This window comes from Motacilla alba, chromosome 23 (assembly GCF_015832195.1).
Source record: "Motacilla alba alba isolate MOTALB_02 chromosome 23, Motacilla_alba_V1.0_pri, whole genome shotgun sequence".
NCBI lineage: Eukaryota > Metazoa > Chordata > Aves > Passeriformes > Motacillidae > Motacilla > Motacilla alba.
The window spans coordinates 1398271-1410982 of NC_052038.1; the positions used below are offsets into that span (position 1 = coordinate 1398271).

The window sequence follows — 12712 nt, forward strand, 5'->3', positions numbered from 1 at the left end:
CTGTTGCTCCAAAGGAAGTTTCTGTCCCAGGGTTTTGCTGTTTTCCCTGCAGTGGGACACGGGAGGCTGGACTGGGAGGAGGATGATAAACTCATACCCCTGCTTGGATTTAAAATGAACCCCCTAACTATTTAAAGCTCAGGCTTTTCCAGAATTTTAAAACTGGTTCCATCTTGGTGATGGTTCTTTGGGATCAGCAGTAATTCCAGACCCAGCTGGGATATGGGACAGTGGTGATCCATTCTCCCTGCAGCAGGGAGTTCACAGAACCTGCAGACTCTTTTCCTTCTCTCCCCACACCGTTTATCCCCTCCATCCCTCCACTGGCACTTTTGGTACAGTGCTGGAATAACACAAGCAGGCCTCAGTAACGTCTGGGATGTGCTTTGATGTTCACAGAGGAGAAAGTGCTCCCAAAGTCAGTGATTTTCCCAGTCCTTCCTTTAAATCCTCACTGAGTCCAGTCCAAGGTGAGGGATCAGAATTCCTGATGAGAAGTGGGAAGGGGCACCATGGGTTAGTCACCTTCCCTGCAGCAGGGAGTTCACAGAACCTGCAGACTCTTCTCCTCTCTCCACCGTTTGAGAAATTCTGATCCCTTGTGGAGAGACAATTCCAGAATAGCACAATGAGACATCAGTACTAAAGGCAGTGATTTTCCTGGTCCTTCTTTTAAATCCTCGCTGAGTTGAATCCAAGAGGAGGGTTCAGAGTTCCTGATGAGAAGTGGGAGGAGGGCTGGAGAACTCCAGGTACCTCCTGCAAGGCTGGCAGGTTCCTGTCACAGTTAACCCCCTGGAGAAGAGAAAGCAGCTCCCTCCCTACTCCACCTAAATGATTTTATAGTCACCTTTGGCCTTTATTTCATTCTTTGCCCATTCACTATTTTAATTATGACTCTTTTTCCCCCTCCCTGGGCAGCCAAACCTCTCAGATTTTGCCTTTCGGTCGGGTTATTTCGGGAACTCATTAAATGCCTGGGTCACGTGCTCGTTATTAGAAAATGAAAACAAGTCGGTGGCTGTGCCACGGGAGAGGCTTCCTGGTGAATTACCGGAGTTAAGCAGTGGCTTAACAGCTTGAGACTCCTGGAACATTAGGCAGGGTTTTTTTAGACCCTTAATGCACGGCAGATTACGCCGCTTCCTGCTCGGAATGGTTTGAGGTTGTTGTCTGTGGTTGGTTTAATGGGGATGCTGCAGGGGAAAATGCAGGAATTACAGAGCCTGGCTGAGGACGAGGGTTTGGATAAAGGGAGGAGAACCCAAGCCATGAGCAAGGCCCATCCTGGGGCTGGGACCGGAGAAGAATCGTGGTGGGATCCACCAAACTTCAAATACTGGTGTCAGATCTTGAGAAATCACTCCTGGGGAATGATTCCTTCCTCTCCTCCCTGGGAATGATTCCTTCCTCTGCTCCCTGGGAATGATTCTTTCCTCTCGTCCCTGGGAATGATTCCTTCCTCTCCTCTCCTCCTTGGGAATGATTCCTTCCTCTCGTCCCTGGGAATGATTCTTTCCTCTCCTCTCCTCCTTGGGAATGATTCCTTCCTCTCGTCCCTGGGAATGATTCCTTCCTCTCCTCTCCTCCTTGGGAATGATTCCTTCCTCTCGTCCCTGGGAATGATTCCTTCCTCTTCTCCCTCGAATGATTCCTTCCTCTGCTCCCTGGGAATGATTCCTTCCTCTCCTCTCCTCCCTGGAATGATTCCTTCCTCTCCTCCCTGGAATGATTCCTTCCTCTGCTCCCTGGAATGATTCCTTCCTCTGCTCCCTGGGAATGATTCCTTCCTCTCGTCCCTGGGAATGATTCCTTCCTCTTGTTCCTGGGAATGATTCCTTCCTCTCCTCCCTCTTCTGCCAGCTGGGACCACTCGAACCCCTGGTGCCACTGGGAGAGCTGGAGAGCCCCAGAACCTGCCCCAAGCAGCAGCAGGATCAGAGGGGAGACAGCGGAGATGAGGGATTGATGATCACCCTGGAGATGAGGGATCAGTGATCACCCTGGAGATGAGGGATCAGTGATCATCCTGGGGATGAGGGATCAGTGATCACCCTGGAGATGAGGGATCAGTGAACACCCTGGAGATGAGGGATTGATGATCACCCTGGGATGAGGGATCAGGGATCACCCTGGGATGAGGGATCAGTGATCACCCTGGGATGAAGGATCAGTGATCACCCTGGGATGAGGGATCAGTGATCATCCTGGAGATGAGGGATCAGTGATCACCCTGGAGATGAGGGATCAATGAACACCCTGGAGATGAGGGATCAATGATCACCCTGGAGATGAGGGATTGATGATCACCCTGGGATGAGGGAACAATGAACACACTGGAGATGAGGGATTGATGATCACCCTGGAGATGAGGGATCAGTGATCACCCTGGAGATGAGGGATCAGTGAACACCCTGGAGATGAGGGATCAATAACTGCAGTGACCGCAGGGAGGTTGGGGACTTAATGCTCTGTTCCTGAGTGTCACCAGGGGACAGATCTGAGAGGCCGAATATTGCAGTGCAGTATTTGCAACAAAGCTTTACAAGCATTAGTGCAACAAAGCTTTTTTGGCTGCCCTTGCTCTGCTGAGACATTCTTTACCTCATAAAGGCAATTTGTGGGGTTTTAGATCACTTCTTGGACAAAGATGTGTCTGATCTGAAAAGGTTGTGGGCTCAGGGAAAAATCAACAGGAAAAACTCTCCTCAACTCCCAGTTTTCTAATCTGAAACTTGAATTTGTTGTGATTTACCCATCCTTTGCTATCAGATGGCAACTTTGGAACACAGAAGCAATAATGCAAATATTTGCAGAGGTTTGCTCTTCAATCAGTTAATAAATGTTGGTTTGGGTGTGCAGATGAGCTTAGGGATCTGCATCTTAAAATCAGGGCAGATGATGGAAGGGAATCCCAGGCACACGTCTGGGACACAGTTTGCTGTCACAGAGAGTGCCCAGCCCCAGAGGGAACAACAGGAAAAAGGAAAAGGACAGAGAGTTGTACCCAAGAAGAGAGAGGCTGGTACCATGTGAGCTCTGATTGCTCAGTGGTTTTTATTTCCCCTTGTTGCACTGGGCCACCTTCAAACAAAATGAACCAGGCTGAGCTGTCCAGGGAAAGTGTGGAAAAGGACTAAACCTTAATTAGCTGCTTCATTTTGGGATGAATTCATTAATTTCTCTTTCCAGGGGTGAATCAGGTGCCCCAACTTCTACTCTGTGGGTTTTTTTTTTGGTTTTTTGTTTTTTTTTTTTTTTTATTTTCCAGAAAGAAACACTTAAAAATAGTGTGGGTCAGAGGGAAGCTTCAAGGACCCAAAGGAAGGAGAGGAATTGTTCAACACCTCCCATCCATCCCTTGGTAGAGCAGGACAGGACGGTGATGGGAGAGCAAAACAAAGAGCAGACCTGGCAGAGCTCAGCTCTGGGAGCTCCTGCCCATTCTGGGCCTTACCTCTGAATTTTCACAGGGCACGAACAAGATCTGGGCTTGGCTCAGTTAGGAGGGACAAGGTCCCCAAATCAGCACCCTGGAGGAGCTCCTGGCTGGTGACGAGGCTCAGCGAGGCTACAGAGCCACCACTCTCACTGTCCATTTTCCAAAGGAAATCTCCTGGGATTGGTTCTGGGCACTCAGGTGGATTTATTTGGGCAGGACGTTGGAGATTGTGTGTTCCTGCTCACACCAGCTCTGGCTGCCCAGCCATGGAGTGATGGTCACTCTGCTGCTTTGCTATGGAGTGATGGTCACTCTGCTGCCAGCCATGGAGTGATGGTCACTCTGCTGCCCAGCCATGGAGTGATGGTCACTCTGCTGCCAGCCATGGAGTGATGGTCACTCTGCTGCCGAGTTATGGAGTGATGGTCACTCTGCTGCCAGCCATGGAGTGATGGTCACTCTGCTGCCCAGCTATGGAGTGATGGTCACTCTGCTGCCCAGCCATGGAGTGATGGTCACTCTGCTGCCCAGCCATGGAGTGATGGTCACTCTGCTGCCAGCCATGGAGTGATGGTCACTCTGCTGCCAGCCATGGAGTGATGGTCACTCTGCTGCCCAGCTATGGAGTGATGGTCACTCTGCTGCCCAGCCATGGAGTGATGGTCACTCTGCTGCCAGCCATGGAGTGATGGTCACTCTGCTGCCCAGCCATGGAGTGATGGTCACTCTGCTGCCAGCCATGGAGTGATGGTCACTCTGCTGCCCAGCTATGGAGTGATGGTCACTCTGCTGCCCAGCTATGGGCTGATGGTCACTCTGCTGCTTTGCTATGGAGTGATGGTCACTCTGCTGCCCAGCCATGGAGTGATGGTCACTCTGCTGCCCAGCCATGGAGTGATGGTCACTCTGCTGCCCAGCTAGAGCCGATGGTCACTCTGCTTTTCCCAGCAGCCATTCAGGGTTTAGATGCCACCTTGTGAGACTTCCACAAATTTCCACAGCTCTTTTTGTCACTTGTGGCCGTGGGAATTGAGGTCCACAAGGGCCACCAAGGCTTGGGTGGCACAGCCTGGTGACACCTGGGGATCTGGGCTCCCATGGGTGCCATTGGCTCGATGCCACTGTGGTGAAGCCACCCCAATATCTCCACCAGTTCCCCCAGGTTCTCCTGGATGGTGCCTGGCACCTTGCACACCCTCTGACCAACAGTGAAGCCCAGGCTGGGGTAGATGATGGAATGTCTGGTTTTGGAATTCCTCTTGGAATTTGGGAGATGAAAGACGAAAAGCAGCGTGAAGAGCTCAGGGGGGTTTTTGTTTGCTCAGTGGGCTGTTTTTTGCTCAATGAGGTTGTTTTTTGCTCAGTGGGGTTGTTTTTTGCTCAGTGAGGATTTTTTTGCTCAGTGGGGTTTTTTTTTTTTGCTCATTGGGGTTGTTTTTTGGTCAATGGGGTTGATTTTGTTCATTTGGGTTGTTTTTTGCTCAGTGAGGATTTTTTTTCCTCAGTGGGGCTGTTTTTTGCCCATTGGGGTTGTTTTTGCTCAGTGGGGTTGTTTTTTGCTCACTGGGGTTGTTTTTGCTCAGCAGCCCGACTCCCTCATTTCTCCACTCTGGTTTCAATGCCTACAGTGACACACAGTGGTGATGGGCTCTGCTGTGCCACAGCACTGCCTGGACCTGGGGGACACTGGAGATGGTGGCAGTGGTGACCACCAGGCTCCCCTTGCAGGAGGATCCACCTGCTGATGAGGTTTGGGCTCCAGGCTGCTCTCCCATGGCCACATAAGGAAGCTTTGGAGTTCCCAGTCTTCCATGCAATCTGTTGCCCATTTCTCACGGAGTTTTCTCCCAGTTAGCAGAGAACTTGAGGTTCCCTAAGCTGATTTGTGCCACAAATGCTGCGCTCAAATCCTCTTTAGTTTCTGTGACAATGCATTTTTTTTTTATCCTTGTGTAAGCAGCCAGGAAATAAAAGTTGGCTTTTGGTTGTCATGCTCCCCCTGTTCCTTGCACTCCTGGAGAGCCCAGCAGGCAGAGGTGTCTCCTGTTGTTCCTCAGGAGAACATTTTCCATCGTCCCTGGAGGTGCTCCCTTTCCATTTGCAGGTGTTTGCAGGGCAGGCTGGTTTTCCACAGGAATATTCCATTTTGCGATTCCGTTGCCTAATTTCCAAATGATTTTTGGATTTATTTTCTTTCTCCTCACCTGCTTGGAGAAGGAAAATGATCAGATGAGGAGAAGTCTTGGGCTGTCTTCCCACTTGGGCTGGAGGTGGAATCACAGAATCCCAGACTGGTTTGGGTTGGGAGGGACCTTCAAGCCCCATCCTGTTCCATCCCTTGGGCAGGGACACCTTCCACTGCCCCAGGATGCTCCAATCCTCCAATCCCGTTCCATCCTGGCCTTGGACACTTCCAGGGAAGCTTCAGGCAAGCCCCTATTTCCAAATCCCAGCTACTGAAAAGATAAAGAAAATACCGATACAGATCTTGTTAGAAAGCACTGGAAGTAAGGAGCAAGCTGCAAACAAATGCCTCGAAAATGGGTGGAAACGCCAGGAGCGCTCCGTCTCTCGGGGCTCACCCCTCCGAGCCGCCCCGGCAGGGCGCGGAGCCCGGGCTGCGGCTCCCGGAGCGGAGCAGATGCGCCGGATCCCCCCCGGCCGCGGAAAAACGCTCCTCGCTGGCAGCCTCCGCACCCGCGCGGCTCAAGGTCAAGCTGCTGCCAGCTCCATCCCTCCGGAGCCGAGCCGGAGGGGCAGAGAACCCTCGGCGAGCGCCCGAGTCCCTTCTCCCCGCAGCGGCAGCGCCGGCCCCGCGCCCCGTGGCGCTCGCAGCCGCGGGGACCCGCTGCTCCCGGGGGGCTCGGGGCGGCCGCGGGCGGGCAGCGATGCTGGGCTGCTGCTGACATTTCCGCCCGCCGGTGCCCAGCCAATTGGCGGGGCTGGAGCAGCCACACATGAAATATGATGATTTTCAGGAGGAGGAGGAGGAGGAGGAGGAGGAGGAGGGGGAGAGGGCGGGAGAGCCGCCGGCCCGCATGCCGGGGGCTGCGCACAGCCTGGCCGGAGGCGAGCGCGGCCGGAGGAGCCGCAGCACCCCGGGGATGGCCCCGAGCACTGATCAGGAGGATGCCACCGCCACCCAGGTGGGCCGGGCACGGTGGCACCACGGCCGGGGGACGCTGCCCTGGGGCCTGGGGACGCGCAGCTTAGCGGGGATCTGTCCTGTCCCCCCCGGAGCTGATGGCTCGGCGCTGTCCCCGGCGAGCTGTGCCACGCACGGGGCCACCGGCGCTGCTTAGCGGAGGGCTGAACTTTTTTGGGGGGGGTTCGGTCTGGTTTGGTAAAAACCCGGAATGCCAGCCCTGGAAGGACGCGGTGTTGCTGTGCCAGAGCTGCTCGGTTCAAACTTCGCAGCCTGGTCCTCGGTTTGATGGGAAGCACTTGACAGAGCTGCTCTGTGCCTGCCGTTAACCCTCTCCCAGCTCCGGCCGGGCTGGAAGCTGTTAACCCCGAAAAATTCACTCGCAACAAATTTAACCCCACTAAGGAGCCACGGCAGAACTCCGGGAATGGCATCCAGCAGCTGCTCCTCTTTATAATGACTTTGCATTTATCCCAGAGCCGGCTGGCGAGTTCGCACTTTATTATTATTATTATTTCCCCGAAGGGGAGGGGGTCCGATTAAAAATAATAATCATACAATAATATTCCCGACGCAACCCTGGGAGGGCAAACCACACCTCCCCGTGCTCCGACTGTGCCACCGCTGTCGCTTTATTAATTTCCCTGCGCCGTGAGTGACAGTCCTCCAGAAGTGATAATTGGTGCGCTGTGTCTTTAAAAGGTTAAAACCCTTTTCAAAAAGGCCTCGACTCATAGTGGGAAAAGACAAGAGAGGCTTTGGCTGGCTTTGGATCCAGAAAACAGCTGCTGATTAGAGTCTGCGTCTTCGGGCTGAATTTATTACATATTTTTCAGCAGCAGGGATTCTAGGAGGAAGCTTCCGTTTGGGTTTCATGATCGTGGTTTATTTTTATTCAGAGGAATAACAGAGGAAGGATTTGTTCCGGCTGGAGCATGCTCACAACCTGCAAGACCTCCCATTATTAAACTGCCTACTTTGGGCTTTAATATCCATGTGGTATTTTTTTGATTTTTATTAGCATTATTATTATTTGGCAGCGTGCATCTGTCTATTTTTAAAATTTTTTTAATAATTTATTCGGAGAGGAAGCTGATCTCGCAATGAGCTTTCTCCTTCCTTACTTGAAACAGGTGCTAATGAAAGAATGCAAATAGCACCGGCTGAGCCGAACATTTCATAAAGAAGGGAACAGCCACCGACCCCAGCCGCTCCGGGATCTGCCCGCTGGCCCCCGGCAAAGGTAGGCACGGGGGCTTTTGTCGCTATTTTTTTGCTGTTGTTCTCTGCGTGGATCTTTGGGATTTTTTTCTCGCCCTTCCTTCCTTCCTTCCCTCCCTCCCTGGCTGGCTGCGGGTGCCCAGCCGGCCGGCTAGATTCCATTTTTTCTCCCCAAAGGTGCCAGCTTGGCGTCCCCAGCCCGTGTCCCCGCGTCCCCACCGGGGGTGGCCGCGGCCACCTCCGCGCTGGGAGAGCGCCCCGAGCCCGGCGCTGTCACCGAGCCCAGCCCGGAGCCGCGGCCCCGCCACGCTCGCAGCTACTTTGCCGCTTAATTAGCCCTGGCTGTCGCATGAATTTATCGTCGCTTGACAGCAACTTCATTTTCTCCCACCGTGCGGGGAGGAGGAGGAGGAGGAGGAGGAGGAGGCGATGAATTGGCGCTGGCTGGTGGGAGGCAGCGCTGGGGGCGGTGGGAGGCGATCGCGGGGTGTGACAGGGACGTGCCAGCCGGCCAGGGGCGTGCGGGGGGACACGGGCTCGGGGACGTGTTGCTCCGGGGGCAGCCGCGTCCTCCCGGGGCCCCGCCGGAGCCGGAGCCCGGGGCCTGCGCCGCTTCCATCCCTTCCCTCGCCGCTGCCTGCGGCTGCTCCCCGATGCTCCAGCGCGGAGAGAAATACCCAAATTAAACAAATAAAACCAGATTCCAAGGCTCGTTTCAGCAGCGAGGTCCCTGCTGGTGGCTGGATCCCTGCACAAAGCGCTGCGGTTGGGGTTTTTTCCTCCTCCTGCTTGGTTCTATTTGGCCGTGGCATTCGGGGATCAGCCTGCGAAGGTTTGTCCTTCGGGAAGCCCGAGTTTTTCCCGATGTTGGAGGCAGGTGGAGGCATCCGCAGCCCCTTGCGGTACCTGCCCGCGGCTCTGGCCGGGTTGTGCGCCGTGTTCCCAAGCCCGGGCTTGCAGCAGGGACTGCAGTGGCCTCTCCAAGGGCCAAATCCAGCCCTCCTTGGGATGATCCAGCTCCTCTGGCCGTGGGAGCCTCCGAGGGCAGGGATTAGCCCTTTGTCTGGAAGTTTGTGTTTATATTTCGGCGTGTTTAAGTGTTACATATTTCTGTTCTGGCTGTGCGTGCGGGATATTTGCTGGGGTTTTGCCCGAGCATTCAGGAAAGGATCTGCAAGAAAAGTTTCCCCTGATGAGTTGTGCGAGCTGAGGGTGGGCAGCACGTGAAACGAAACATTTATTTTATATAAACAGCCCCTTGAAGCTTCCTCCAGAGAGAACTTGGGAACGTCTGACCTGACAGAGAAAAAGTACCCAAAACTCAATGTGCAGCCTGGTCTGTCCATCCCTCCCCCACTCCAAAAGCAGATGATTTTTAATTAAGAATTTGATATGGGGTGTGTGTGCAGGAAAATAGGATTAAAGTGTGTTCTGGAGGCAGCAGGATGGGAATCTTCCTCTGCTCCTGGTTTGGGCTGGGTGAGGGCCAGCAGCACCTCATGTCCCCTGCCCTGCTGCTCTAGAAGACAAATCCAGGTGCTGATGGCTGCTGGAAAGCCCCAGCCTCAGGGTTTGGGATGTGAGAGCATGGATTTTTCCCAAAACCTTGTGTTCCCTGCGCCGAGACAGCTGCTGCTCCTGCAGGATTCACTTCTCGCCGTGCCAGTAACAGAGTTTGCCCAATTCTGCTTTTTAAAAATTTTTCTTTTGGTGGTTGCAAATCCTCGGAGCTGAACCAGAACATGGGAAGGGGGGTCTGGCTTTATTCCCTCCCCCTCTGGCTCAGCTGGAGCGCTCGGATCTGTCCCGGCAGTGCCGTGTGCTGCTCCTCCCCACGCCCAGCACTCGCTCTGCTCAGGGAAAGCTTTTGGATGAGAAGAAAGCCCGAGCGAGTGGTGGCTGAGGAGGGAGAGGATGAAGGTGGCGTTTTCCCTGTGGAAGGTGGCGTTTTCCCTGTGGAAGGTGGCGTTTTCCCTGTGGAAGGTGGTGTTTCCCCTATTAAAGCATCTCCTATGTCGAGTTTTGGTTTCTGTGCTGCCTCTGGGGTTGTGAACATCTCTGTGCACAACCCAAACCCTGGTCCAGCATCTGGGGCAGGACACAGTGGGGTTTGTCCCAGAGTTCTCAGCACAGCTGGTGGCACCTGAGCCCTGCCAGGATCTGCTCTGAGGCCTCTGTGACACCTGAGTGTGACTTGGTGGCCCTGCATCTTTATGATTTTTATAATTTCACCCCTCCTGAGAAACAGAAATGAAGCTGGTTTAGTCCCAGGGTGCTTCTCAGCAGAGGTGGTGGCACCTGAGTGGTGAGTCCTGCCAGGAGCTGCTCTGAGCTCTCTGTGACACCTGAGGACCGGTGGGAATTTGTGGCCCTGCATCCCCATGACTTTTATAATTCCACCCCCACTGAGAAAGAGAAATAAAACTGGTTTTGTCCCAGGCACCGCATCCCAGCTCAGCTGGCACTGGAAAGGATTCTGGTCATTATTTTCCTTGAAACAGTTGAAAACTCCTGTAAACACACCCAGCACACCAAGCCGGGGCCTCCAAAGGTCTCTCCAGCACCTTGGCTGTTCCTGGGAATGGCAGCTCCATGGGAATGGGGAGATTTCCTGGGAATTCAGAGAGCGGCTGATGGGCCAAAGGGTTTTGTGGAGCCCTGGAGGAGCCGGGGTCAGAGAGCTGAACGGCCTCCTCTTCCTCTTCCTCTTCCTCTTCCTCTTCCTCTTCCTCTTCCTCTTCCTCTTCCTCTTCCTCTTCCTCTTCCTCTTCCTCTTCCTCTTCCTCTTCCTCTTCCTCTTCCTCTTCCTCTTCCCCTTCCCCTTCCCCTTCCTCTCTTCCTCCTCCTCCCTCTCCTTCTCCTCAGGTGCACTCTAAGCCTGGATTCCCACCTGGATAAAATTCCCAGGATTTTCTCTGGATGTGGAGCTGGTGAGGGAGGGATGAACAGGAGAACAGGAGCTCCCCGCTGACCCAAACCCCGCGTTTCCAGTGGGGCCGGCGGCGGGGGACCCGGCCTGCCCGTGCTGCCGCGAGCACAACCCGCTCTGCCTTGGCTTGGGCCAAACACCTCTTCTCTCTCCGTGCCCGCTCAGCCTCTGCTGCTGGCTCCGGTCATGGAGATGGATGGATGGATAATGGGGGATAACAAGGGAATAATATGGGTTAGGATGGGAATAACATAGGATAGCGTGGCAATCGCGTGGGATAACATGGGAATAACATAGGATAGCGTGGCAATCGCGTGGGATAACATGGGAATAACATAGGATAGCGTGGCAATCGCGTGGGATAACATGGGAATAACATAGGATAGCGTGGCAATCGCGTGGGATAACATGGGAATAACATAGGATAGCGTGGCAATCGCGTGGGATAACATGGGAATAACATAGGATAGCGTGGCAATCGCGTGGGATAACATGGGAATGGCGTGGGATAACATGGGAATCACATCTGATAGGATGGGAATAATGTGGGATAGCATGGGAATCACATGTGGTAGGATGGGAATAATATGGGATTGCATGGGATAGCAGGGGAATAATATGGGATAGCATGGGAATAGCACAGAATAGCGTGGGAATAACGTGGGATAGGATGGGAATAATGTGGAATAGCATGGGAGTAGCATGGAATAGCTTGGGAATAATGTGAGATAGCATGGGAATAATGTGGGATAGCATGGGAATAATGTGGGATAACATGGGAATAATGAGGAATAGCATGGAAATGGTGAGCCCAGCTCCCTGGTTTATTTCCCTGTTGAAAGGCGCATGGTGATACCTGAAGAGGATTTTCCAAAATAACTTGGAGGGCTGGTGCTTGCTACCCATATTTAGCCATGTTTTGAACCCATATTTCCCCCTATTGCTGACCCATATTTACCCATATTTCTCCATATTCTTGACCCATATTTTGAACCCATTTTTACCCATACCTTTGACCCATATTTGCCCTTTTTTACCCATATTCCTGACCCATATTTATGCATTCTCATCACATTCCTGCCCTTCCTGCAGCAGGGCTCTCAGGATCCACAGGCCACATCTCTCCCTTTAGTTCTTTAAAAAGCTCTGAAACTTTTTCATGCCAAGAATGGAAACGTTGCAGCTCCCTAAGTCAGGGATTTGCTCTCGCTGCTGTGGGGGGGACCAGCATGGCCTTTTTTGTTCCTTTTTAACCTTTCTGCATCTTTACTTTTCCTCCTGTGTGGGAAACGGGGAGGAGGGAGGAGGGGGAGCCTCCTGGCCGAGCTCTCAGTGGGAGTCCCCGGCAGATTGAAAATACAAATAATAAGTTCTGACTCTAAGCCCCAACTGCAGACAGCAGCACTCGCTGGGGTTTTGGGGTTGTTTTTTGATTTTAGATCATTATTTGCTGGGCAGGCTCTGGAAAATGCTTCAGGGGAAGCACATTTTGCTGTGGAGCCAAATGGGGTTTGAGAACCCCAGGGCTGTGGGTGCTCAGGGGGATTGGGGCTGTTTCAGGGGGGATGTCCCACCTGGAATGGAATAATGGGATCATTTAACCAGGCTGGGGCAGTTTGGGCTCTTGGGGGGCTCTGGGGTGCTGCTGGAATCCCCAGGGAGCCCTGGGAATTGCTGCTGGGATGGTCCCCAGGAGCTGCTCCCAGCCTGGATGTGCTGCTGTGTCCCACGAGGCCCTGACCCCGCTCCCTGCAGCTGGGAGAGGAGGATCCCACAGGAGGAGCCCGTGGGATTCCAGCGGAATTCCCAGTCCTGAGGCAGCCCAGATTTCAGTGCTGCACAATCTGTCCCTCCCTGGCTTCTCTGTGGGACCTTGGGAAGGAGCTGGGACAGTAAAATCCGGGGAGGAGATGCCCATGGATGGCTGGATCATCTCCTGCCCCTGGAGGATCCCACAGGAGGATGCTGTGGGATT

At 53.5% G+C, this 12712-nt stretch overlaps 1 protein-coding gene across 1 annotated transcript in view; it reads left to right on the plus strand.

Moving 5' to 3' along the window:
- The first annotated feature begins 7311 nt into the window (after positions 1-7311).
- HIVEP3 (HIVEP zinc finger 3) overlaps positions 7312-12712 on the plus strand; it is a 232106-nt gene continuing 226705 nt past the window's right edge. The window contains 1 exon segment of the mRNA XM_038160693.1: positions 7312-7830. The gene's annotated coding sequence lies outside the window, so the exon portion shown is untranslated.